General features: G+C 37.2%; 1 non-coding gene across 1 annotated transcript; it reads left to right on the top strand.

Moving 5' to 3' along the window:
- The first annotated feature begins 4,186 nt into the window (after nucleotides 1-4,186).
- Nucleotides 4,187-4,293, top strand: LOC145556994 (small nucleolar RNA R71). Its single transcript, XR_014092078.1, has one exon. It is a non-coding gene; the product is annotated as a small nucleolar RNA R71 (small nucleolar RNA).
- Nucleotides 4,294-5,378: the final 1,085 nt, after the last annotated feature.

Raw genomic sequence — 5,378 nt, 5'->3', positions numbered from 1 at the left:
GCAGCAAAGCGCCGACGTAATGACATAACAGCATTAAGGATCAACAAGCAGTGATCTTTTCGAAGACTATCACAGCGGAAATTGGAGGCACTTACAGGCGTAGCAGTCTCCGGGCGGTATTCTTTAGCTTGCGGAAGATCGTCATAACAAATCGGTTACCCTTAAGAGACGTGTGCTCGACGGTGCAAGATACGCGTTTCTTAACTCTTTTATCTGTTTAACTAATGCTAGTTTGCAGGTATCGGCGTTACAAGAATGATTTAGGATCGCATAACGTTCTGAATCATTCTCTGTCCCTATCGATACTTTGACTTTTGTTTTCGAAACTTGCGTTTCTCCAAACTCAGTCAAAGTGGGGGCTTCTGTAGACACCCATTTGTGTCTCCCAAAAACCAAACCCAGTGATGAGTACCTTTCACATCAAATCGTAATCGAATGAAGTGAAAGTGTTGAAAGTTTAGTGTTGCGGATAGTTTTAATTTCTTTTCTCTTTTCTCTGTTTTTAAAAACCTATTTTAAGAAAACAGCCAATCTAGTTTGGATGGTACATGATATGGGTCCAATAATAGTGTAGTTGGATGGGGTTTGAAAAGAGCTTTCCAACGATATATTATAAGCCCAATTCCGATAAATATTGAGGAAGTTATGGCCAAATTACTAAACTGGGCCTGGTTTGAGCCTTATATGCGGCCCAATGATCTAGGGGAGGGCCTAATATGGATTTATCATTCCTAATGCAATTAGGAATGGTTTTAGTCTTCTAGAATATTCTAGAAGGTTCTTTTCATTCCTAATTTAATTAGCATTGATAAATTGACTTTTGTTGACTTTTTAGAGTTTTAATCAAAGAACGTTTTTGAGGAAAATACGATTTTATCCTCCTGTACGGCAATTTCTATCTAATTTTAAGAAAACGCGTCGATTTCTTAGTCAGCGCTAAACGCCAGCTGTAGTGCCTGGCGCCTGGCGCTAGCCTTATCGTCTGGCGCTAAGGTCAGCGTTTGGCACTAATCTGGCTTTTTGCGTCAGAACTCTATTTTTGATGTTTTATCTTTTTGGCTGATTTTCTCTATAAATAACGTCCTAAAACCTCCGTTTTGATTCACCGATTCTCTGTTTCACCAACTCTCATCAAGATTTTCTTGATTACTCTATCTCTCTCTTTTCTAAACTAGCCTTCTCTCAAATATAAAAATTCCACATTCATTAGATCTAGAAACACCTAGAATAATTCAAAGTTGCCTTCGCCCTAGACGTGAAAGGTTTTAATTTCTGAGGGTTTGATCCCAAATCTCTCTTTCAATTATTTAATTTAATTGTTTGATTTTATATTTTCCTTGAAGTTACTAACGTGTGTATTTTGTTATTAGAAAGAGGTACGAGGAATCCAAGTAAGTACTTTAATGGTTTAATTGATATTATGATATAGAAATCATGCTTAGATTGTTATTTTGATTCCTAGTATCATGTTAGGATGTTTTCCTTAATTTGATGTTTAGGGTGACAACAATAAATTCCTAGTATCATGTCTAGGGTAACTTTAATATCAAGTATGATTAAAAGTACGATGCCTTTTATTCTTTTCCTAATATTCATGTTAGTATCATGTTAGGGCTAAATATATGATTTTTAATGTTTAGTGACATGCTAGGGTTTGTTATTAATCTTGTTAGTATCATGCCTAGGATCTTGCTATTATGCTTTAACATGATTATTTTTATAATTGTTATGATTAATTATGATGATTATAATTAATATTGTTATTATTATGTTGCTTGATATATATTTATTTTTATTGCTTGATCACACCTTTTATGCATGTTTAAAAGGAATTGGTACTTGTAATCACGCTTATATAAGATTAATAATCTAATTAGGGTTAATTTTATTATAATTCAAGTGATCGCCAATAATAGTTTATTTGTGCATTAATATTCAACCAACATAGATTAAACAGGTTTAGGGTAATCCTATTGATTGCATGTTAGTCAGAAAGCGCACATGAATACGATCAGAATAAAGTAGAGGCCTATTATTAGGGCAGGTTCAATCTCTTTTAGGTTGGATTTGTACCTTCATCCCCGAACCCTATTTGGTTTAAGACCTTATGGAGTTGACGATCTCTTGGATCGTTAAGGGGTGTAACCTTCACCTCGTGAACGGTTTACAAGTTCCTAAAAAAACTTGTTGGCGACTCTTTTGCTCTATCTTCTTTCCCTTTGGACGCCACCGTACTTTAGTGTATGATCACAGTGGGGTTCAAGATAGGGGATTAACGCTTGAAATATTCCCTACACTCACCGTAGGCTCAATTTTCACAACTTTCTTGTTTGATTCCACCTTTTTATCCTCAAAGCCAAGACCGACAGTGTAGAGGGCTCTTTCTACTGCATTGACTTCCTTCTGCCATTTGTCTATCTCATCTGAAAAGGATGCAACACAAGATACCGCCTCCAAGGGATCTTTTACAAGAGCTTGGGGCTTGTTAGAATACGTTTGAACCACGTTAACACTAAAGCACTTCTCCTCTATCATGGGGCTTTTGGGGGTATTATTAAGATTAAAAATAATTTTTTCGTCCCCTACTGATAGTGTTAGTTTGCCACTTCTTTCATCTATAATTGCTCCTGCAGTGTTAAGGAATGGTCTAACCAAAATAATTGGGGTTTGCATATCCTCGGCCATATCAAGAACAACAAAATCAACAGGTATATAAAATTTACCTACTCTAACAGGAACATCCTCTAAAACACCTAGGGGGTATTTAAAAGAACGATCGGCCATTTGTAGAGTAATATTGGAAGCTTTTAATTTACCCTTATTTAACTCGGAACACACAGATAGTGGCATAACATTAACGCTAGTACCCAAATCACACTATGCATTATCAATCATTAGATTGCCAATATGACAAGGGATAGAAAAACTACCCAGATCTTTTAATTTAGGTGGAGATTTATTTTGATGTACAACACTACACTCTGCAGTGAAAGCTACTGTCTCTACCTCACTAATAGACCTTTTTCTTGTCAATATTTCCTTCATAAATTTTGCATATGCAGGAATTTGTGTGATTAATTCAGTGAAGGGAACCGTTACCTTCAAATCTGTTACCATCTCTAGAAACTTACCAAACTGCTTATCCAAATTTGTTTTCAAGTGACGATTGGGGAATGGAAGTTTGATAGCTGGCTTTGGAACATTATTGCTCTTATCTGGAGTGGCCACCTTCCCTGGAGTCGTACCCTGCAATGTAAAGTTAGATATATTAGTACTACTCTTTAGCCCTGCGGGGCTATTAGCTGCATTGTCTGGTTTAACGGAATCAAGATTAGCATTATTTATTAAAACAGGTTCATCAACTCTGGGCATAGGGGGGCCCTTCATAGTTTGAACCACTCCTTAGAGTAATTTCATAGGCTTGATTCGTAGGCCTGGTCGGCTGTGCTGGCAGAGCTCCCTGTTGACGGGCTTGTAGAGTAGCGGAAAGTTGCGCAATTTGATTATCTACAATTTTATTGTGTGCTAGAATCGAATCAATTTGGGCATCTCTACTCTCCATGTGCTTCTTCATGTTAACCAGCATCGCTCTAATTTCTACCAAAGAAGGGTCGGAAGATGAGGAGGGTTGTTGTGGTTGGTTCTTCTGGCCAGCATTGGGGTGGTAATATTTCTGCTGTTGTTGTTGTGGCGCCTGTGGTTCTTGTGGTGGTGGATTTTGAACGTTGGTACTCCGGTAGGAAAGGTACGGATGATTCCGGTACCCAGGATTGTAGGTGTTGGAGTATGGGTTATTCTGCCTATAAGCTTGAAAGGCATTAACTTGCTCCACAAACTCTTGCAATCTTGCTCCCAATGACCTAAAATTCCACAATTTTCACAGAAAGCCTCGTTAGCATTATTATTAATTGCAGAAACATTAGCAGTGCTAAGATTATCTAATTTATGGCAGATAGAGGTTAATTGAGCTTCCAAAAAGGATACAGAGTCGACACTATGCTTCCCCTTGTTAGCAAAGCCTCTATGATTCCCATATTGGAAATTATGTATCGCCATATCTTCGATAACTTGACCTGCATCATCAACATTAAGATTCATAAACCTCCCACTAGCTGCAGAATCTAAGATTACTCTAGATGAATTTCCAATGCCATTGTAAAAGGATTGGATTTACTGCCATTGCGCCAAATTATGGTGGGGGCATTCTCTTTGTAGGTCCTTGAACCTCTCCCAAGCCTCACATAAAATTTCATCGGCTTCTTGGGCAAAGTTCTGAATTGCACTCCGTAGTACGGCTGTTCTCTCTGCAGGATAATACTTGTTATAAAAATTCAGATCAAGAGTTTCCCAGTCAGTTATACCAAGTGTAGTTCTATTTAAACCATTAAACCATAATTTTTCTTTTCCAGTTAAAGAAAAAGGAAAGAGAATCTCCCTGATTTGGTCTTGTGTGACCCTAGCTTGCCTGATGGTATTACAGTACTGACAATAGTCTGCAATATGAAGATTTGGGTCTTCACCCTTAGCTCCACTAAATTTCTTCCTTTCTATCATCGTTATAAATTGGGGTTTAATCTCAAACTGTACCACATCAAGAGCCGGAGTGGGAGTAAAGTGTGGAAAATCTGTAAGCTTTGGTTGTGAGTAATCACTAAGCTTCTTTGGAGCCGTCATCTCTGATTCTGGATCTGATGATACCTCTGAATTGCTAGAATCAGTTGGAGGATCTCGGTGATTATTATTATCACCAGAATCCGCCAGAATTTGCTTGTAGAAATTCTTCTGTCTATGGAAGGATCGTTCGATCTCGGGATCGAATGGGATGTACCCTGATCTGGAACACCTGGGCATAAACAAAAAAAACTAAAAGCAAATATGAGACCTGCCTCAAAGAACTAACGTTCTCTGAGACAAAAAAGGAAATAACCTAGACTACAAAAATAATCAGAAATAAAAATAAAACTGTTTCCCCGGCAACGGCGCCAAATTTTGACAGTCTAAAGTCGTATCACCTAATAAAAAGCAATTCCTAAATCCTCTAACTAATGTAGATAGGGAAGTAGGGTCGAATCCATAGAGAAACGAGTCTTTTTATTCCTAATTAATTAAAATAATCTAGATTATAAAGCAACCAAAATATTATAATCAAAGGGAACTAAACTACGAAGATTAAGAATAAGGAGAAAACAATATATAAAAGGTCTAGGGCATAGGTTCACCAATAAATAATATTCCAGGGTAAAACATAATAATCAATTATCAAAGCATAAATTAATCAGATTATAAAGGGCTTTCGCTACGTATTATAATCACACAATTAATTTGCCGGTATTAAATCTCATCTCTCGAATCTCGACTTAACCATTTATAAATTAACC

Source organism: Chenopodium album, chromosome 8 (assembly GCF_948465745.1).
Source record: "Chenopodium album chromosome 8, dcCheAlbu1.1, whole genome shotgun sequence".
Classification (NCBI taxonomy): domain Eukaryota; kingdom Viridiplantae; phylum Streptophyta; class Magnoliopsida; order Caryophyllales; family Amaranthaceae; genus Chenopodium; species Chenopodium album.
Note: the sequence above shows the minus strand (reverse complement) of the source record. Positions and strands in the feature narration are given on the sequence as shown.